The sequence below is a fragment of the Rutidosis leptorrhynchoides genome, chromosome 1 (assembly GCF_046630445.1).
Source record: "Rutidosis leptorrhynchoides isolate AG116_Rl617_1_P2 chromosome 1, CSIRO_AGI_Rlap_v1, whole genome shotgun sequence".
Taxonomy (NCBI): domain Eukaryota; kingdom Viridiplantae; phylum Streptophyta; class Magnoliopsida; order Asterales; family Asteraceae; genus Rutidosis; species Rutidosis leptorrhynchoides.
Window position 1 is genome coordinate 573175435 of NC_092333.1, and position 23954 is coordinate 573199388.

At 33.5% G+C, this 23954-nt stretch overlaps 3 long non-coding RNA genes across 4 annotated transcripts; all 3 read left to right on the forward strand.

Moving 5' to 3' along the window:
* The first annotated feature begins 5913 nt into the window (after positions 1-5913).
* LOC139882106 (uncharacterized) lies at positions 5914-6292 on the forward strand. Its single transcript, XR_011771777.1, has 2 exons — positions 5914-6010; positions 6140-6292. It is a non-coding gene; the product is annotated as an uncharacterized lncRNA (long non-coding RNA).
* Positions 6293-7525: 1233 nt separating this feature from the next.
* On the forward strand, positions 7526-21443 carry LOC139882121 (uncharacterized). Of its 2 annotated transcripts, none has more exons than XR_011771779.1 (3): positions 7526-7589; positions 20820-21244; positions 21357-21443. It is a non-coding gene; the product is annotated as an uncharacterized lncRNA (long non-coding RNA). The 2 variants fall into 2 exon arrangements; XR_011771780.1 differs by having other exon boundaries at positions 20820-21222.
* Positions 21444-21545: 102 nt separating this feature from the next.
* On the forward strand, positions 21546-23537 carry LOC139882114 (uncharacterized). Its single transcript, XR_011771778.1, has 3 exons — positions 21546-22199; positions 22282-22418; positions 23100-23537. It is a non-coding gene; the product is annotated as an uncharacterized lncRNA (long non-coding RNA).
* The last annotated feature ends 417 nt before the right edge of the window (positions 23538-23954 follow it).

Sequence of the window (23954 nt, forward strand, 5' to 3'; positions counted from 1 at the left end):
TTGAAAAAATAGGTCTTTGCTGATTGTAAGTATTGTTGGATACTTGTTGATTGCTAGGACCTTGTTGGTTGTTGTATGGAACATTTCGGTTATAATTCTGATTTTGATTGTAATTTAGTTGACTTGTAGTATAATTTTATATAGATAACATTTGTTCGTTAAAAATATTAATAGTAATGATAATAATAAAAATAATAATACTTTTAATAATAAAGATAATACTAATAATAAAATGATAAAAAAATGTTATATGTTAATAATGATAATTATGATAATAAAAGTGATAAAAATAATAGTAATAATAATAATAATAATAATAATATCAATAATAATAATAATAATAATAATAATAATAATAATTATCAATAATAATAATAATAAAAAATGATAAAAAGACTACCTTCATGTATCAAGTCTTAGAAAAAAAATAAACACCTCTGCCCAGGCTCGAACTCATGATCTCTTGATCTCTTAACAGACCTCTAACCCAACCAATGAACCAATAGTGTTTTTCTTTTAATAATTCATTTGAGTAAATATTTATTATTAACGAACCAATTTTTATTTTCATCAAACTTCTATCATCATCATCAATATTTAAGTACGTTCTTCATCCTCTTTTGATATTATCATATACATACGGCCCAACAAGAACATAAGCTAGATTTCGGCCCAATTATTCACAAACCCTCACGGCCCAAGTTTATATCAGGAGCCCATCATAGTTCAACAGGTTATTTAAAAAAAAAAAACTTTGAGCAGCCTAGGATCGAACCAGGGACCTATGGTTAAACATCAAACCAACGAAACCATTCGACCAACCTTGATTTTCTGAAATAATCTTATTTACTGAATATATAATCTGTATTAATCTATTTCTATTTCTTCTTCACCATCATTCATTTTCGTTAACATCTAACCCAAGCATTCCTAAACTCAACATCATATACATGACAGCGATATTCTCTTCATACATCGTCATCAACATCATCATTAAATCGTTTAGCTTTATATATATCAACTCGATTACAATCTTACCGTATCTCCGTCACCCTCCTCTTCATCGTGCATCATCATCATAACAAAATAGAATCAGGGATAGAAACCAGTGTGTAGCAGTGTGTTGTGGTGGTTTTGTGGTGATGAAGGTGGCGGCGGTTGATGAGAGTGGTGACCGGTGAAGGTTTGTTTCCGGTTTCAAAACAGAAAAAAATAGCGATATATATATAGAGAGAGATGTATGAGAGAGAGTATGATCTTGGGTCGTGGTGGTTCATGGTTGTTATGGTGGCGAGAGAAAAGAAGCTCGATCAAGGTTATTGGCGGTGGTTAATTGTTATGGCTCACGAAGAAATTAATAGGTGAAGAAAGGTGGTATCGAATTATGATGATTGAAGTGGTTCAAGGCTATGATGGTGGTGGCCGGCGGTGGTGCAAGGTGGTGTGTGAGGTGGTGAAGAAAGGTGACTGTGAGGATGGTGCAAGGGGATGTTATGTTTCTCCTCTTCACAGTACATGTATATGTACCTATATATAACTTAGAATATATTATTAAATATTTACTTATAATATAATATAGATAATTAAGCATGTGGGAGAACAGTGAGCATAATAGCAGCCTCATGCCGACACTTTTCCCCGGACTGGATTTTGGGCTCCGTTGTTAATTATGGACGAATAAAAAGTCTTCGGAAAAATTCTAAATTTTTAGATTAATCGTATTTATTTATTTTGGTCATTATGGTATAAAATTCGATCCTAAATTTGTTAAATAAAAAGTACATCAACTGTCCCTCCCATTTATGGGTAAAATATAAAAAGTGTTAAAATTAAATAATTAGATGCTAAATGTACTTTTAATAAGCCTATAATTTATATAACACATTTTCGGATCACCTTTTATTTTAAAATTACTTAAGTTTAAATTTAACTTACTTAATATCAATCAAAACATCAAACGAGTATTACAATCATTTAATATTTATTTTTAATATACTTTATTTATATAGAGAGATATATTTTAAATAATAATTATTATAATATCCTATTTTTATTTTGTTAATTAAATTTTTTTTATAACCATAACATATAATACTTCAAATTATATTTCAACTTATTATTTATATATACATACACATATATCTATTTACAATTAGTTGTTCTTGAATCGTCGAGAAGAGTCAAAGGTTTACTAAATCTATATAAATAGTTCAAAGGTCAAATGTATGCATGAACACAGTTCAAAGTTTATGGGATTTCAATATTACAGACTTTGCTTATCGTGTTGAACTCATGTAAAGATTAAGTTTAAATTTGATCGATAATTTCCGGGTCGTCACACATATGATTCCAAAACGTGGGCTGCTCGTATTTAAATATTATATAATATAATATATATAATTTTATATAATTATATATATATTATATTATATTCTTGTACATCCTTGACATGTAATTTTAGGCCCGTTGCGTCGCGCGTTGATAGTTGGTTCATGTCCCGGTTTCGGATTTTCGAACGTCCTTTCGTACTATTTAATATCTTGTACTTTGCGTTTTGTGGCTCGTACTCTTGTAACTTTTAGACGTTTCTCAGCAATAATTTGAACCACTTGGATTATACTTTGTACTTTTTAGCTTTTTGGTCATTTGCGTCTTCAAATCGTCGAATCTGTCTTTTGTCTTCACCTTTTATTATTTAAACGAATATCACTTGTAAATAGAACAATTGCAACTAAAAGCTTGTCTTTCTTGAAGGATAATTCTATGAAATATATGTTCGTTTTTAGCATTATCAACTACATTCATATTATGATGAATTAAAAGAGACATAATGCTTACTAACCAATGCAGTGAGCGAAAATTAATCAAATAGATCCGTAAATGTCTTCCATACGTTAGCACTACCGTATCTGCACTCGATTGTCACAGGACTTTTAACATGCTGCAAAAAATAATAATAATAATAATAATAATAAAATGAAATAAATTAAATAAAAAAAGTGTATAAGATTCTTTTACTATAAATGATGCATTCTATATAACAATGAGATGAATATACCTGCACATTGCTTTCTTGCATCAAAATCTATTTTGCCTTGTCACATAATGACTTAACCTCGAATGAATATACCTGCACATTGCTTTCTTACCTGCACAGTTGCAAGTTACAGTTTTTTTTTTTTTTTTTTTTTTTTTTTTTTTTTTTGTAGACAAATATTGGGACTCACATATAAGTAACTCTGTACTTATATGTATATATGTATATATCCATGAAAGTTACAGTTTACTTATATGCATATGTCATTTTCCATAATTTAAATTCATAATTCAAATTCGAATTTAATTAAACCTCGAGAAGATTAGAAAGATCTATTAGAAGTGAATGGTGACCAGTCATCCCTTGAAATTCAAGTTAAATAATTTAAAATCAAATATAATACACATATACTAAAAAATGGTTAGCCCTTGGCTATTGTAGATCAAATCAGCCCACTTAGTAATGAATGACTCAAAATCGACACCGAATACCAACTATTTACTAACTACAAAAATGGGCTGCTCAAAACAAATTTGACCACGTAAATGAAACTGAACCAGAATGACGAAGTGAACAATCCAATAAGGATCAACTCAGATCCATTCTTATATAATCAGCACACCTATAAAGTTTTTGAATTCTGACTACTGAGGTTCACTATTAACCAAACTGCAGGTTAGCCGCAGTAAACCATAATGAGGTCAGGTAATCATAACTTTGGGGTTAACCAACCAGTAAAAATCTTAAAAACATACATGACAATGCACCTGAAAGATCCGACCAAGAATCCTTAATCCCTTAGCTCTTAAACACAGCTACTCTTTTTTCACAGTACTATCTTGAAGATCCTAAAACCAAAATATAAAAAATATAAGTACCATTAACATAGGTACCTGTAATTTACGATTGTTTAAAAAGCTGATGATGCTAGAGGAAGATCTTCCTGCATACAATGAAAACAATTCAAACATTAACCACTTATGTTAATGGCAATAAACAGAGAAAAAGGAAACCCAAAAGGTTACCAGGAATTCCAAAATCGCAGTTGTTGGTCGATGTATCAAAATAGAAAAACGGGAAAAATCAGAACAACGAAATTGAAAGGAAAACTCTGCGACAGAAAATGAAAGTACATGAAAACAAATAAAGAAATGGGAGAAGTGACGACGATACCTGTAGCAGCCGCGGTCATGGAAAATAGTGGTTGAGGCGGTAGCAGATGCGCCGGTGTGAAGAGATGGATTCGATATGAGGAAGAGATGTGAGGAAGAGATGGATACGTTATGATCCATTTCAAACCCTACCTGGATGACTGACATGAGCCTACCTGGATGACATACGAAGCCAGAAAATAATATTAGATAATTGCAGTTATTTTAAATCGCATATAAATCGCCTTGGACATATATAGTGAGGGTCCCTTCATCTCGAAACCACTCATCAGAAGCTAATACACCTCAATTTGCATGCAAGATAAAAACTATACACTTCTTATGAACAAAATGGCATGCAGTGATATCATAAAAATGTCGAATTCAATGCAGAAAGAATAGATAATACTTTATATATCGAAGGCAACACATACATATAAAGTAGTATAAGTTATCGAATATTTACAAAGTATCAAACTTAACACAGTTATTAACAAAGAACACATATAATTAACAATTCAAATTCAAAGTTATATTATATCAAAATCAAAACATATAATATAACACAACTATTATAAATCTTATCAAAATTACTATACAAACACATCTCATAGATAATATTATAAATGTTATTAAAACAGTAATATGATCATCGGAGACTTACAGTAATCAAAATCTTATGTAAATAACACTTTTCAATAACGGTTTTTATTATAAAAAAATAAAAAGTTCAGATATCAAAATACTCAATCGACAGTTTATTTATAATTATGTTACTAACAATAATTAGATTTTTGAAAATTGCATACCTAAATCGATTTGAATGAATAATCTGAATTGATTGCTGAATTGGGGATGAAACCGATTCGGAACCCTAATAGACGAAGTGTGAGTCGATTAATATGATTATAAGATTTTTGAAAATTCTTACTTGATCGATTCAACAGGTTGATTGTAACCCTAGCCATTTATTTCAACCGCAACAAACGAATAAACATGAGTTAATCGTGGCGATATTTGTACGGGTGTGTTTAGCAGGTCGTTGTGGTTTTAATGGTGGTTGCGGCGGCGCTTGATACAGCGAGAAAACGACACCATCAATCGCCAAATCTGGTTGGGGGTGTTTAGGTTTTGAAGATATGGAAGAGAGAGATGGATAAAAATAATCGTAACCCCTCATTATTTTTAATTAATTAATCATCTTTTGTAATACTAAATAGGACACATGTCAGTCTTAGAAAAATACTGAATTTTTTAATTCAAAATCAGGAGAAAATTAGGATTTGTGAAGAGGATTCTGGTGCTGCCACGTGGACTTATCTTACCGATTTAGTAAGGTAGATGATTATATTATTCAACATATGTAATTGAGTGTTGTAGTTTAGGGTTTATTTTATAAATTAGGGGGTTTTTTCAAATAAAGAAAAATTGAAACTGATGTTGATACATTTGTACTATTTGAACATTAGTGTATGTTACATGTAATTCTGTATGATTAAATAATGTGTTTGTATGTTATTTAAAGAGTCATGTAGTTCTGTCTTCTATGAACTTTTGAAACTGATGTGTGTTTATGCTGTGGGAAAAGATTTCTTTTTTATAATTTAAAGTCGTTTAAATGAGTTGTATATATGATATATATTTGCAACATCAATGTTTAATTAGTGTGAATTTGATGATATATTTGATGTTTATTGATACATTGTTTATATTTACTTTGTATTAGCCTCCAAAAATCAAGTATTTCATTAATGGGGTGATTGCTGCTCCGCTTGAAAGTATCGAAGAGTCTTTGAAAGGCTTCTTCTGGGATTTTGACACGGTATATTTGAAATTCTATTTAAGTTCTATTTTTTTGCTTGTATATTGGTTGAGCGTGACCATTTTGCTGATGCAGGGAGACTTTCATCACTGGCTCGAACTATTTAACCACTTCGATACTTTCTTCGAGAAATACATAAAACCCAGGAAAGATTTGCAAGTTGAGGATGATTTCTTGCAATCTGACCCTCCATTCCCAAGGGAAGCTGTGTTGGAAATTTTACGTGTTGTACGAGTACTTTTGGACAACTGCACAAACAAGCACTTCTACAGCTCCTATGAGGTACATCTTCATATTATAAGCTACTTATTTATGTTATATACGGGTTTTTTTATCTATATTTTGTATTGAAATACTTAAGCGGTTGTCTAGGAAGTGTCACTTCACCACTTTGTTTAACCTTAATCCATCTCCAGAAATCAATCGATATGTTGTATAGCATTTGATTTTCATCTTCAACATTGCAGAACATCACAATTTCTTTTAATTATCATATCCAAAATTCGTATATGTTGAGCTGTTTTGTAAATTGTTCTTCAACCGACTATCTAGAACCTCAACCTAAGTCTAAGTTCAAATGATATGAAAGATTGATTTACATTTGTAATATCCAATTCTGTTTTGCAGTCATCTCTACCTAATTGTGATATATATTATTTGCAAAAGAAAGAACGTGTAGCGTCCAGGCGTCTTTTGCAAGTTTTTATTGATACTCCCATCTCTACGGGTACAACATTGGTTTTGATTTGTGGGACAACAAAATTCACCCTCATATGTTGCATTTGGATGAGTGATATAATCAAGAAGTTGATTATCTTAGGGACGATGGAAGTAAAAAAGCGAATCTAAAGAAAATTAAGAAATTATATGATCAGATTCTAGATGTTGGGACCTACAAATTGGCATTCTATTACAAGGAGTGGCTCATGGGTTAATGTACAATGACAAATCAGTAGTTGTTGATGTCCAAGACCATCAAAGTGTGCAAAGATCAGATGACAGATTTCTGGTAGAAGATAAAATGACACGCTCTCTGGATATGGTGAATCCCATCAGGTAAGTGACATTTGAGTTATCTTGTTAGTAAGTCAATTAATATAAATGTAGTGCATTTTTAGTCATGGAGCCTATCATCTTCTGATATATGTTTCAAAGGGCTATATTGATCGTCGTTAACATTTACACCTTTTATCTGATAATAACAGTTGCATGTTCAATGTTGTGAAAACGTGAATCGAATTACTGCTAACGCTTATTGTCCGGGTAAGTTGATTAGAGTCGCAGATTTTAAATTTTTGTATGATGCATACACGATTATTAGTAGTTATGATTTAGTTGTTATGTGAAAAAGTTTATTCAGGGCATCATGCTGGAACTCCTTTGCATATAGCTGCCAAAAGAGGCTTAGAACAATAGAACTAATAGGTAAGCTACTATTGTAACATCGCGGTATGTTCTTCTTAATTAAACATGACAGTGTTACTACTTCTCACTTATATATTTTCTTTAATTTTTTCGATGATGCATTGGTGATGAATAATGACTCTCAAACTGCACCTAATGTTGCAAGAGTAAAGGGGTATGTAATGCCATTATGAGCGTCATATCTGCTTATCCGCCTAATCCAAACTGCTACGCCAAGTTATGTATGATCTTTTTATATTGGGTTACCTCTGTAGTGACCCGAACTTTTCCATGTTTATATATATATTAAATGAAATTGTTATTTACATGATTAAATTTTTCCAACATGTTAAGCAATCAAACTTGTTAAGACTTGATTAATTGAAATATGTTTCATATAGACAATTGACCACCCAAGTTGACCGGTGATTCACGAACGTTAAAACTTGTAAAAACTATATGATGACATATATATGGATATATATATATATATAGTTAACATAATACTAAGATAAGTAAACATATCATAAAGTATATTAACAATGAACTACATATGTAAAAACAAGACTACTAACTTAATGATTTTTAAACGAGACATATATGTAACGATTATCGTTGTAAAGACATTTAATGTATATATATCATATTAAGGGATATTCATACATGATAATATCATGATAATATAATAATTTAAAATCTCATTTAATATTATAAACATTGGGTTAACAACATTTAACAAGATCGTTAACCTAAAGGTTTCAAAACAACACTTACATGTAACGACTAACGATGACTTAACGACTCAGTTAAAATGTATATACATGTAGTGTTTTAATATGTATGTATACACTTTTGAAAGACTTCAATACACTTATCAAAATACTTCTACTTAACAAAAATGCTTACAATTACATCCTCGTTCAGTTTCATCAACAATTCTACTCGTATGCACCCGTATTCGTACTCGTACAATACACGGCTTTTAGATGTATGTACTATTGGTATATACACTCCAATGATCAGCTCTTAGCAGCCCATGTGAGTCACCTAACACATGTGGGAACCATCATTTGGCAACTAGCATGAAATATCTCATAAAATTACAAAAATATGAGTAATCATTCATGACTTATTTACATGAAAACAAAATTACATATCCTTTATATCTAATCCATACACCAACGACCAAAAACACCTACAAACACTTTCATTCTTCAATTTTCTTCATCTAATTGATCTCTCTCAAGTTCTATCTTCAAGTTCTAAGTGTTCTTCATATATTCTACAAGTTCCAGTTACATAAAATCAAGAATACTTTCAAGTTTGCTAGCTCACTTCCAATCTTGTAAGGTGATCATCCAACCTCAAGAAATCTTTGTTTCTTACAGTAGGTTATCATTCTAATACAAGGTAATAATCATATTCAAACTTTGGTTCTATTTCTATAACTATAACAATCTTATTTCAAGTGATGATCTTACTTGAACTTGTTTTCGTGTCATGATTCTGCTTCAAGAACTTCGAGCCATCCAAGGATTCGTTGAAGCTAGATCCATTTTCTCTTTTCCAGTAGGTTTATCCAAGGAACTTAAGGTAGTAATTATGTTCATAACATCATTCGATTCATACATATAAAGCTATCTTATTCGAAGGTTTAAACTTGTAATCACTAGAACATAGTTTAGTTAATTCTAAACTTGTTCGCAAACAAAAGTTAATCCTTCTAACTTGACTTTTAAAATCAACTAAACACATGTTCTATATCTATATGATATGCTAACTTAATGATTTAAAACCTGGAAACACGAAAAACACCGTAAAACCGGATTTACGCCGTCGTAGTAACACCGCGGGCTGTTTTGGGTTAGTTAATTAAAAACTATGATAAACTTTGATTTAAAAGTTGTTATTCTGAGAAAATGATTTTAATTATGAACATGAAACTATATCCAAAAATTATGGTTAAACTCAAAGTGGAAGTATGTTTTCTAAAATGGTCATCTAGACGTCGTTCTTTCGACTGAAATGACTACCTTTACAAAAATGACTTGTAACTTATTTTTCCGACTATAAACCTATACTTTTTCTGTTTAGATTCATAAAATAGAGTTCAATATGAAACCATAGCAATTTGATTCACTCAAAACGGATTTAAAATGAAGAAGTTATGGGTAAAACGAGATTGGATAATTTTTCTCATTTTAGCTACGTGAAAATTGGTAACAAATCTATTCCAACCATAACTTAATCAACTTGTATTGTATATTATGTAATCTTGAGATACCATAGACACGTATACAATGTTTCAACCTATCATTTTGACACATCTATATATATTTCGGAACAACCATAGACACTCTATATGTGAATGTTGGAGTTAGCTATACAGGGTTGAGGTTGATTCCAAAATATATATAGTTTGAGTTGTGATAAATACTGAGATACGTATACACTGGGTCGTGGATTGATTCAAGATAATATTTATCGATTTATTTCTGTACATCTAACTGTGGACAACTAGTTGTAGGTTACTAACGAGGACAACTGACTTAATAAACTTAAAATATCAAAATATATTATAAGTGTTGTAAATATATTTTGAACATACTTTGATATATATGTATATATTGTTATAGGTTCGTGAATCAACCAGTGGCCAAGTCTTACTTCCCGACGAAGTAAAAATCTGTGAAAGTGAGTTATAGTCCCACTTTTAAAATCTAATATTTTTGGGATGAGAATACATGCAGGTTTTATAAATGATTTACAAAATAGACACAAGTACGTGAAACTACATTCTATGATTGAATTATCGAAATCGAATATGCTCCTTTTTATTAAGTCTGGTAATCTAAGAATTAGGGAACAGACACCCTAATTGACGTGAATCCTAAAGATAGATCTATTGGGCCTAACAAACCCCATCCAAAGTACCAGATGCTTTAGTACTTCGAAATTTATATCATATCCGAAGGGTGTCCCGGAATGATGGGGATATTCTTATATATGCATCTTATTAATGTCGGTTACCAGGTGTTCACCATATGAATGATTTTTATCTCTATGTATGGGATGTGTATTGAAATATGAAATCTTGTGGTCTATCGTTACGATTTGATATATATAGGTTAAACCTATAACTCACCAACATTTTTGTTGACGTTTAAAGTATGTTTATTCTCAGGTGAATACTAAGAGCTTCCGCTGTTACATACTAAAATAAGGACAAGATTTGGAGTCCATGCTTGTATGATATTGTGTAAAAACTGCATTCAAGAAACTGATTTCGATGTAACATATTTGTATTATAAACCATTATGTAATGGTCGTGTGTAAACAGGATATTTTAGATTATCATTATTTGATAATCTACGTAAAGCTTTTTAAACCTTTATTTATGAAATAAAGGTTATGATTTGTTTTAAAAATGAATGCAGTCTTTGAAAAACGTCTCATATAGAGGTCAAAACCTCGCAACGAAATCAATTAATATGGAACGTTTTTAATCAATAAGAACGGGACATTTCAGTTGGTATCCGAGCGTTGGTCTTAGAGAACCAGAATTTTGCATTAGTGTGTCTTATCGAGTTTGTTAGGATGCATTAGTGAGTCTGGACTTCGACCGTGTTTACTTGAAAAATGATTGCTTAACAAATTTTGTTGGAAACTATATATTTTTAACATGTGAATATTATGTGATATATTAATCTCTTAACGCGTTTGATATTATGTGATAGATGTCTACTTCTAGAACAAGTCCCATTGACTCACCTAATAATAATGAAGAGTCAAATGTAAATTGGAATGATTCGTGGACTGATTCACAAGTTCCCGAAGAAGAACCGGAAGAAGAATCAGAACCGGAAGAGGAGGAACCGGAGGAGGAAATAGAACCGGTGGGGGAAATAATAAAACGATTAAGTAAAAGAAAATCCTCAACCAACCGACCAAGGTTAATTATGGTCAATGGTGTTTCCGCCAAGGAAGAAAAATATTGGGAGGATTACCAATTCTCCGATGAATCGGATTCCGACGAGAATTCCGATGATGTTATAGAAATTACCCCAACTGAATTTAAAAAGGCAAAAGAAAATAATAAGGGAAAGGGCATAAAAATAGAGAAATCTAATTCCAACCCCGATGAACTTTATATGTATCGTCAACCCCCGAAGCCCTTAAGTTGTAACAATGACCCGGGAACCTCTAAACCACCAGGTTTTTCTAAACCAATGTGGAAAATGACAGCTCGTATTAGGGGAACATCATATATCCCTAGAAACTTGGCAAAATGAACCAAAACCGAAGAAGAAGAAACGAGCGAGTCGGAATAAGATAGTTGTATTCGTGTGGTGTAATATATGTAATATAGTGTGCTTATGCTTTATGATATATGTAAAAATTGCTTGTATTAATAAGTAATTTTTTTATGAATCTAACTCTTGTCTATTTTACAGTATAAAAACACAAAATGGATAGACAACCCAATATTTTAAGAGACCTACCTGGAGACATGATTGATGAAATCTTGTCTAGAGTCGGTCAGAATTCTTCGGCACAACTATTTACGACGAAATTAGTTTGTAAGACATTCGAAGAACATTCCAAGAATGTCTTGGTTTATAAGAGACTTTCGTTTGAAAGATGGGGGATATCACATTGGGAAACCCATAAGTTATGATGTGTTTACTTTGACGCATATATTGCGGGGAACCCAAATGCTATTTTACGCAACGGGTTAAGAAATTATTTTGACTCAATGTATCCGAATATAGGACTTCATGATTTAGAAAAAGCGGCTAACATGCAACATAAAGAAGCATGCTATGCTTAAGGGTTAGTAATGTTCGCTTTTCACCAAAGTGAGAAAAAGAACATCGGGCTACAACTATTAAACAAAACGTTCCCACAAGTGACGGAGTCGGTAATTGGGGTAAGAAATGAGGTTTTTAGGTTATTACGAGACTGTTGGTCATTACGTAACCCTCGTCCCTTTGACGACGTTACAACACGCTGTCTTATCAACGGCCATAACGGTTATGTTCCACAAGACCAAGGATGGGAAGTAGTCCTAGTAAAACCAGAATGCATGACTTGTTTCTGGACGTATGAATTACTTGTCTTTATTGCCTTTGCTGAACGACTTGTGTACTAGCTAGAATTATCTTCACAACTACTTTATATCAAAGTTTTATGTGCTATATTTCATGCTATATGTAAAATAGCGGTATTATAACTTTGCAAGTTATTGTATAAAGGTTTGAATATGATATATTTTTTTTTTGTGATTAGTTTTTCATATAGAATTGTAGTAGTTGAAATGGTATGTTAGCTACTAAGTATGAACTTAACGGGTAGGTACTACCCGAATTAAAGAGTATAAAATGCTAATATGAAGAAAGAGCTTTTATAAATAAGTTCATATTACGCTACAAAATACTATTGACTACTCTTGATATTCTATATGATTAACTCGTTTCATTTGACTATTTTGAAGGAAATGGCACCGACTACTCGACACACCTTGAATATGAGTGAAGAGGAATTTCGTGCAATTCTTGCTTCAAACATAGCCGCAGTACAGGCTGCGCTACATACCAACAATAACCTTGGATCTAACAGTACAGGAAATCGTGTAGGATGCACCTACAAAGAATTCACTGCCTGCAAACCTTTGGAATTTGATGGAACCGAAGGACCGATCGGATTGAAACGGTGGACCGAGAAGGTCGAATCGGTGTTTGCCATAAGTAAGTGTACTGAAGAGGACAAAGTGAAGTACGCTACACATACCTTCACAGGTTCTGCGTTAACATGGTGGAATACCTATCTAGAGCAAGTGGGACAAGATGATGTGTACGTACTACCGTGGTCAGCATTCAAGCACTTGATGAACGAGAAGTACCGTCCCAAAACCGAGGTCAATAAGCTCAAGACAGAACTTAGAGGATTACGAACCCAAGGATTTGATATTACCACGTACGAAAGACGATTCACAGAATTGTGCCTATTGTGTCCGGGAGCGTTCGAAGATGAGGAAGAGAAGATCGATGCGTTTGTGAAAGGATTACCGGAAAGAATCCAAGAAGATATAAGTTCACACGACCCCGCCTCCATACAATAGGCATGTAGAATGGCTCACAAACTAGTGAACCAGATTGAGGAAAGAATTAAAGAACAGACGGCTGAAGAGGCCAATGTGAAGCAAGTCAAAAGAAAGTGGGAGGAAAATGGTGATAAGAATCACCAATACAACAACAACAACAGCAATTACAATAATAATCGCAACAATTATCCCAACAATCGCAACATCAATCGCAACTACAACAAACGGCCCAACAACAACAACAACAACAACAACAACAACAACAACAACAACAACAACAACAACTACAACAATCATCCCAACAACAATAACAACCGCAACAACAAGAACAATCAGAAGCAGCTATGCCAAAGGCGTGAAAAGTATCACTCGGGGTTCTGCACCAAATTTTGCAACAAGTGTAAAAGAAATGGTCATAGTGCGACGAAGTGTGAGGTCTACGGACCAGGGGTTAACAGAACAAAAGGAACAAATAGTGTCGGAACGAGTAATGGCAGAGCAAGTAGTGTCGGAGCAAGTTATGCCAATGTAATTTGTTATAAATGTGGAAAACCGGGCCACATTATTAGAAATTGTCCGAACCAGGAGAACACGAATAGACAAGGCCGCGAAAGAGTTTTCAATATTAATGCGACAGAGGCACAGGAAGACCCGGAGCTTCTTACGGGTACGTTTCTTATTGACAATAAATCTGCTTACGTTTTATTTGATTCGGGTACGGATAGAAGCTATATGAGTAGAGATTTTTGTGCTAAATTAAGTTGTCCATTGACGCCGTTGGATAGTAAATTTTTACTCGAATTAGCAAACGGTAAATTAATTTCAGCAGATAATATATGCCGGAATCGAGAAATTAAACTGAGTAGCGAAATATTTAAGATTGATTTGATACCAGTAGAGTTAGGGAGTTTTGATGTAATAGTTGGCATGGACTGGCTGAAGAAGGTGAAAGCAGAGATCGTATGTTATAAAAATACAATTCGCATTGTACGAGAAGAAGGAGAACCCTTAATGGTGTACGGAGAAAAGGGCAACATGAAGCTACATCTTATTAGTAATTTGAAGGCACAAAAACTAATAAGAAAAGGTTGCTATGCTGTTCTAGCACACGTCGAGAAAGTACAAACTGAAGAAAAGAGCATCAATGATGTTCCCGTCGCAAAAGAATTTCCCGATGTATTTCCGAAAGAATTACCGGGACTACCTCCACATCGATCTGTTGAATTTCAAATAGATCTTGTACCAGGAGCTGCACCAATAGCTCGTGCTCCTTATAGACTCGCACCCAGCGAGATGAAAGAACTGCAAAGCCAACTGCAAGAACTATTAGAACGTGGTTTCATTCGACCAAGCACATCACCATGGGGAGCTCCTGTTTTGTTTGTCAAGAAGAAGGATGGTACATTTAGGTTGTGTATTGACTGCAGAGAGTTGAACAAACTTACCATCAAAAACCGTTATCCACTGCCGAGAATTGACGACTTATTTGATCAACTACAAGGCTCGTCAGTTTATTCGAAGATCGATTTACGTTCTGGATGTCATCAAATGCGAGTAAAGGGGGATGATATTCCAAAAACTGCTTTTAGGACGCGTTATGGTCATTACGAGTTTATGGTTATGCCGTTTGGATTGACTAACGCACCAGCTGTGTTCATGGACCTTATGAACCGAGTGTGTGGGCCATATCTTGACAAGTTTGTCATTGTTTTCATCGATGACATACTTATTTACTCAAAGAATGATCAAGAGCACGAAGAACATTTGAGAAAAGTGCTAGAAGTATTGAGGAAAGAAAAACTGTACGCTAAGTTTTCAAAGTGTGCATTTTGGTTGGAAGAAGTTCAATTCCTCGGTCACATAGTGAACAAAGAAGGTATCCAGGTGGACCCGGCAAAGATCGAAACCGTTGAAAAGTGGGAAACCCCAAAAACTCCGAAGCATATACGTCAATTGGTAGGATTGGCTGGTTACTACAGAAGATTCATCCAAGATTTCTCCAAAATAGCAAAACCCTTGACTGCATTAACGCATAAAGGGAAGAAATTTGAATGGAAGGATGAACAAGAGAAGGCATTTCAATTATTGAAGAAAAAGCTAACTACGGCACCTATATTGTCATTGCCTGAAGGGAATGATGATTTTGTGATTTATTGTGACGCATCAAAGCAAGGTCTCGGTTGTGTATTAATGCAACGGACGAAGGTGATTGCTTATGCGTCTAGACAATTGAAGATTCACGAGCAAAATTATACGACGCATGATTTGGAATTAGGCGCGGTTGTTTTTGCATTAAAGACTTGGAGGCACTACTTATATGGGGTCAAAAGTATTATATATACCGACCACAAAAGTCTTCAACACATATTTAATCAGAGACAATTGAATATGAGGTAGCGTAGGTGGATTGAATTGTTGAATGATTACGACTTTGAGATTCGTTACAACCCGGGGAAGGCAAATGTGGTAGCCGACGCCTTGAGCAGAAAGGACAGAGAACCCATTCTAGTAAAATCTATGAATATAATGATTCATACTGACCTTACTACTCAAATAAAGGAGGCGCAACAAGGAGTTTTAAAAGAGAGAAATTTAAAGGATGAAATACCCAAGGGATCGGAGAAGCATCTTAATATTCGGGAAGACGGAACCCGGTATAGGGCTGAAAGAATTTGTGTACCAAAATTTGGAGATATGAGAGAAATGGTACTTAGAGAAGCTCATAAAACCAGATACTCAATACATCCTGGAACGGGGAAGATGTACAAGGATCTTAAGAAATATTTTTGGTGGCCGGGTATGAAAGCCGATGTTGCTAAATACGTAGGAGAATGTTTGACGTGTTCTAAGGTCAAAGCTGAGCATCAGAAACCATCAGGTCTACTTCAACAACCCGAAATCCCAGAATGGAAATGGGAAAATATTACCATGGATTTCATCACTAAATTGCCAAGGACTGCAAGTGGTTTTGATACTATTTGGGCAATAGTTGATCGTCTCACCAAATCAGCACACTTCCTGCCAATAAGAGAAGATGACAAGATGGAGAAGTTAGCACGACTGTATTTGAAGGAAGTCGTCTCCAGACATGGAATACCAATCTCTATTATCTCTGATAGGGATGGCAGATTTATTTCAAGATTATGGCAGACATTACAGCAAGTATTAGGAACTCGTCTAGACATGAGTACTGCCTATCATCCACAAACTGATGGACAGAGCGAAAGGACGACACAAACGCTTGAAGACATGCTACGAGCATGTGTTATTGATTTCGAAAACTGTTGGGATCGACAAGTACCGTTAGCAGAATTTTCCTACAACAACAGCTACCATTCAAGCATTGAGATGGCGCCGTTTAAAGCACTTTATGGTAGAAAGTGCAGGTCTCCGATTTTTTGGAGGGAAGTGGGGGATAGACAGATTACGGGTCCGGAGATTATACAAGAAACTACCGAGAAGATCATCCAAATTCAACAACGGTTGAAAACCGCCCAAAGTCGACAAAAGAGCTACGCTGACATTAAAAGAAAAGATATAGAATTTGAAATTGGAGAGATGGTCATGCTTAAAGTTGCACCTTGGAAAGGCGTTGTTCGATTTGGTAAACGAGGGAAATTAAATCCAAGGTATATTGGACCATTCAAGATTATTGATCGTGTCGGACCAGTAGCTTACCGACTTGAGTTACCTCAACAACTCGCGGCTGTACATAACACTTTCCATGTCTCGAATTTGAAGAAATGTTTTGCTAAAGAAGATCTCATTATTCCGTTAGATGAAATCCAAATCAACGAAAAACTTCAATTCATCGAAGAACCAGTCGAAATAATGGATCGTGAGGTTAAAAGACTTAAGCAAAACAAGATACCAATTGTTAAGGTTCGATGGAATGCTCGTAGAGGACCTGAGTTCACCTGGGAGCATGAAGATCAGATGAAGAAGAAATACCCGCATCCATTTCCAGAAGATTCGTCAACACCTTCAACAGCTTAAAATTTCGGGACGAAATTTATTTAACGGGTAGGTACTGTAGTGACCCGAACTTTTTCATGTTTATATATATATTAAATTAAATTGTTATTTACATGATTAAATGTTTCCAACATGTTAAGCAATCAAACTTGTTAAGACTTGATTAATTGAAATATGTTTCATATAGACAATTGACCACCCAAGTTGACCGGTGATTCACGAACGTTAAAACTTGTAAAAACTATATGATGACATATATATGGATATATATATAGTTAACATAATACTATGATAAGTAAACATATCATTAAGTATATTAACAATGAACTACATATGTAAAAACAAGACTACTAACTTAATGATTTTTAAACGAGACATGTATGTAACGATTATCGTTGTAAAGACATTTAATGTATATATATCATATTAAGGGATATTCATACATGATAATATCATGATAATATAATAATTTAAAATCTCATTTGATATTATAAACATTGGGTTAACAACATTTAACAAGATCGTTAACCTAAAGGTTTCAAAACAACACTTACATGTAACGACTAACGATGACTTAACGACTCAGTTAAAATGTATATACATGTAGTGTTTTAATATGTATTTATACACTTTTGAAAGACTTCAATACACTTATCAAAATACTTCTACTTAACAAAAATGCTTACAATTACATCCTCGTTCAGTTTCATCAACAATTCTACTCGTATGCACCCGTATTCGTACTCGTACAATACACGGCTTTTAGATGTATGTACTATTGGTATATACACTCCAATGATCAGCTCTTAGCAGCCCATGTGAGTCACCTAACACATGTAGGAACCATCATTTGGCAACTAGCATGAAATATCTCATAAAATTACAAAAATATGAGTAATCATTCATGACTTATTTACATGAAAACAAAATTACATATCCTTTATATCTAATCCATACACCAACGACCAAAAATACCTACAAACACTTTCATTCTTCAATTTTCTTCATCTAATTGATCTCTCTCAAGTTCTATCTTCAAGTTCTAAGTGTTCTTCATATATTCTACAAGTTCTAGTTACATAAAATCAAGAATACTTTCAAGTTTGCTAGCTCACTTCCAATCTTGTAAGGTGATCATCCAACCTCAAGAAATCTTTGTTTCTTACAGTAGGTTATCATTCTAATACAAGGTAATAATCATATTCAAACTTTGGTTCAATTTCTATAACTATAACAATCTTATTTCAAGTGATGATCTTACTTGAACTTGTTTTCGTGTCATGATTCTGCTTCAAGAACTTCGAGCCATCCAAGGATCCGTTGAAACTAGATCCATTTTTCTCTTTTCCAGTATGTTTATCCAAGGAACTTAAGGTAGTAATGATGTTCATAACATCATTCGATTTATACATATAAAGCTATCTTATTCGAAGGTTTAAACTTGTAATCACTAGAACATAGTTTAGTTAATTCTAAACTTGTTCGCAAACAAAAGTTAATCCTTCTAACTTGAATTTTAAAATCAACTAAACACATGTTCTATATCTATATGATATGCTAACTTAATGATTTAAAACCTGGAAACACGAAAAATACCGTAAAACCGGATTTACGCCGTCGTAGTAACACCGCGGGCTGTTTTGGGTTAGTTAATTAAAAACTATGATAAACTTTGATTTAAAAGTTGTTATTCTGAGAAAATGATTTTTATTATGAACATGAAACTATATCCAAAAATTATGGTTAAACTCAAAGTGAAAGTATGTTTTCTAAAATGGTCATCTAGACGTCGTTCTTTCGACTGAAATGACTACCTTTACAAAAATGACTTGTAACTTATTTTTCCGACTATAAATCTATACTTTTTCTGTTTAGATTCATAAAATAGAGTTCAATATGAAACCATAGCAATTTGATTCACTCAAAACGGATTTAAAATGAAGAAGTTATGGGTAAAACAAGATTGGATAATTATTCTCATTTTAGCTACGTGAAAATTGGTAATAAATCTATTCCAACCATAACTTAATCAACTTGTATTGTATATTATGTAATCTTGAGATACCATAGACACGTATACAATGTTTCGACCTATCATGTCGACACATCTATATATATTTCGGAACAACCATAGACACTCTATATGTGAATGTTGGAGTTAGCTATACAGGGTTGAGGTTGATTCCAAAATATATATAGTTTGAGTTGTGATCAATACTGAGACACGTATACACTGGGTCATGGATTGATTCAAGATAATATTTATCGATTTATTTCTGTACATCTAACTGTGGACAACTAGTTGTAGGTTACTAATGAGGACAACTGACTTAATAAACTTAAAACATCAAAATATATTAAAAGTGTTGTAAATATATTTTGAACATACTTTGATATATATGTATATATTGTTATAGGTTCGTGAATCAACCAGTGGACAAGTCTTACTTCCCGATGAAGTAAAAATCTGTGAAAGTGAGTTATAGTCCCACTTTTAAAATCTAATATTTTTGGGATGAGAATACATGCAGGTTTTATAAATGATTTACAAAATAGACACAAGTACGTGAAACTACATTCTATGGTTGAATTATCGAAATCGAATATGCCCCTTTTTATTAAGTCTGGTAATCTAAGAATTAGGGAACAGACACCCTAATTGACGCGAATCCTAAAGATAGAACTATTGGGCCTAACAAACCCCATCCAAAGTACCGGATGCTTTAGTACTTCGAAATTTATATCATATCCGAAGGGTGTCCCGGAATGATGGGGATATTCTTATATATGCATCTTGTTAATGTCGGTTATCAGGTGTTCACCATATGAATGATTTTTATCTCTATGTATGGGATGTGTATTGAAATATGAAATCTTGTGGTCTATTGTTACGATTTGATATATATAGGTTAAACCTATAACTCACCAACATTTTTATTGACGTTTAAAGCATGTTTATTCTCAGGTGAATACTAAGAGCTTCCGCTGTTGCATACTAAAATAAGGACAAGATTTGGATTCCATGCTTGTATGATATTGTGTAAAAACTGCATTCAAGAAACTGATTTCGATGTAACATATTTGTATTATAAACCATTATGTAATGGTCGTGTGTAAACAGGATATTTTAGATTATCATTATTTGATAATCTACGTAAAGCTTTTTAAACCTTTATTTATGAAATAAAGGTTATGGTTTGTTTTAAAAATGAATGCAGTCTTTGAAAAATGTCTCATATAGAGGTCAAAATCTCGCAACGAAATCAATTAATATGGAGCGTTTTTAATCAATAAGAACGGGACATTTCAACCTCAACCCAAATTTAGGTTTAGTGTCTATTTTACACAAATTGTGGAAGCCGAAAAGCTAAGGATTTATCCAAGAATGCCAATACATCAGTTCTATTTTATTGGAATGGGTTGAACCTCCATGTGAGCCTATAACTTTTTGATGTTGCATTTATTGTAGCTGGCAATTTTCAAACTTTCTTACAAATTTGTTGATTTTTATTGTTGTTTATCTTCAACTGCTCTTTTTTAATTAAAATGCCTCAAAGAGGAACAAGTAAGATTTAGAAATGTTATTGAAAACTTAGATTACTATTGTAATAAGGAGTAATACTTTATTTATGATCATAGTTAACTTATTGTTAACATTTCTTTAATGCGAATTTTTTAAATTACTCCCTAGATCAAGAAGGAAGAAGTAGAAGCCGACCCGTTTGTTCAGGTATGACGTATGGGTCACACAGGTAAAGAACTTACCCAAATTTATGATTTAGTTACTGTTATTTGGGATTTACACCATTGTTATTAATGACATTCATGGAAATTATTCTTGATTTTTGTCTATGACTTTATTAGGTTGAACTCGATGATTATCTCTCAATATTGTTTCGGCTTATTGGATAGTGATTGCTGGTGTATGAACTTGGATCCTTCTTTTGCAGGTATTCCACGAGTATGATAAAAGTACACATTAATAATTTTGGTTTCATATGTTTTTTTTTCAAGAATCTGATTCTTTTGTGTTTTTAATGGCTACCGGACTGCTTCAACTTCAATTATGAGTTTAAAAGGCAGCCACATGCCGTTAAGTACTCAAAGATTTGCAGGACACAGGTGTAAAGGCATTGGCTGTAGAAATATCAAAACCACAAGGTACCTAAATGTCAAAACAACTTCAGTATACCTTTCACGGTGCTGAAGCAAGTGCGGTGTCACAGATTTGGTACAAAACAATACTATTCCACCATTAAACAGGTTACACAAACCTGTCAGTTCAATGAACATGGGATGGATCCCTTTGTAGTGCCTTGATGCATGTATTACGTCAGTCGTTACCTTAAGTTACTTCCAAATCATCTCATGTGTTTATATGTCCTGTCTCAAAAGGATCTGCTTGAAAAGTGGGTGGAACACATCAAATGGGATCCATCTTTAAAGTGTATTTTGGAAGATATAGAAACGGGTGGTCCGACTATAATGATGCGGTATAAGGTTATATATCAGTGTTTGTATGCTTTTATACGGAGCTATAATGCTTTATACCATGTTTTATATCAGTGTTTGATGTCTTTGTGTGATGCCCTAGATCTATTAAAATAATTACCTTCTTGCAACCATAAATGGAAAAAGTATTATGACCTTATCATATATTAGGGCATGTCATTAGCACAAGATCTATGACAATCATCTTTGGTTGAGGTATAAACCCTTTTACATCATTGTTTCACCACTAGGTAGTTAATGAACTTACTCATCATCATTTGCCATTTTATGCTCTAAGGGATTTACACCGAGTTAATTCATATGCATATAAGATTTGGGCTGAGTGAGCCAAAGTCTTGCAATTGGTCTGACTGAAGTTCGACTGATGGATGCTGGACACCTTATTATATTTCTGTATTTCAGTTAACTTCTTTGGTAATTGCCATCTCCGTTACCCACTTTAATATTGATTAAACAAGTCTGTAAATGTAGCATTTCAAGCCCACTGTTATGTTGATCCTAATAAAGATAGATGTTTTTCTTAGACCCACATGCACATATTTTGTGATGCTATAAGTTCTATTGTCAAAAACTATAAAATAAATAAATAAATATTAATGGGTAAATCGGTAGTCGATAATTTTTTGTCAAATGTATTCACTACCATAAGTTTGGGGCCCTGAGTTCCTTGCAAGAGGTCTCAGGTTCGAATCCCGTCTGGGACGAATATATAGTGGTGGCCAGGGAAGGGTTGGAAACAGCCAGGGAGTAATCGTGCTTGGCTGCGTACATCAGAGTATGGGGTCGGATTACTCGCCCTTCCGGGTAACCCGAACAGGGAAAACCTTCTACCTACCTACCATAAGTACAGTTGCATAATTTTTTTATGGAACTTGAACAATCTTTACTTTGAAGATCTATTTAAGTATATTACTTAGTTAGGTCAAAGCTCTTATATTATAAAAGGTAGATTGAAATTTTAGTCACTCCAATTTGTGTACAAAGTACGACTTAGTGCCGTTCTGATTGTATAATCTGATTGTATAATATTTAGTTATCATCTGCTTTGTTGTTGTTTTACTCTGTTTTTGTGTATTTTATTTTTTCATTGTGCAGGTGTTACACGTTTTTATCAAGACATGGGTGACTGCAATTGCGATTTCCATTTTGTTACAGACCTTGATACGATTACATTTGGGTTGAATTTGTAACTAGTGTCAATTGTTTCCGAATTGTAACATCATTTGTTGTTTTGTAACCATGTCAATTTGCTCATGATGATTAGAATATGATCATGATTTGGATCGATTCCCTACATTCGATTCTTGGTCAGCGACAACCGGTTGGATTCCAGCGTGAGTGTTTCAAAGTGATCTTTTCACTTTAAAATTAAAACACAAGCTCCAAGTGATCTGTTCAGCTATTACTTGGGTGATATGGCGTTTTCGGAACCAAGTTGTTTATAACAGTAGCTCGGTACCTAAATATCTGTTTTTGATAGTATAGTTTTGTACTTTTTTATGGGAATTTCTCATAGAAGTCCGTTAGTTTCAAATTGGAACTTATGGAAATTAATTTTTATGTACAATTTTGTTCAACTTCATGCTTTATCTTAATTTGTTTCTTGGCATATGATTTTCTTATCTTACAAGCAATTGGTGTCATGAAAGTATGGTCGATTTTCAACCCATTTAACCCGTTTCACTTTTAAATAATTATGTAAAGCCATATGACAACATAACCAGAATTGGCATTTGCCAAGTGTAAAACTGCTACCTCTTGTGAATACCTATGTTAAATACTTAAAACTAGTGAATTTTGAAAACATTTTACACAACGAACTTTATTTTTTTATTGACAGGTTAACCCTAAGATGATTCTAATATTAACTGCAAGCATCATGTATTGGAGCTTGCTACAAAAGGCTAAAGGCGATGAAGATAGACCACCCGAGGACAAACATGGCACTGC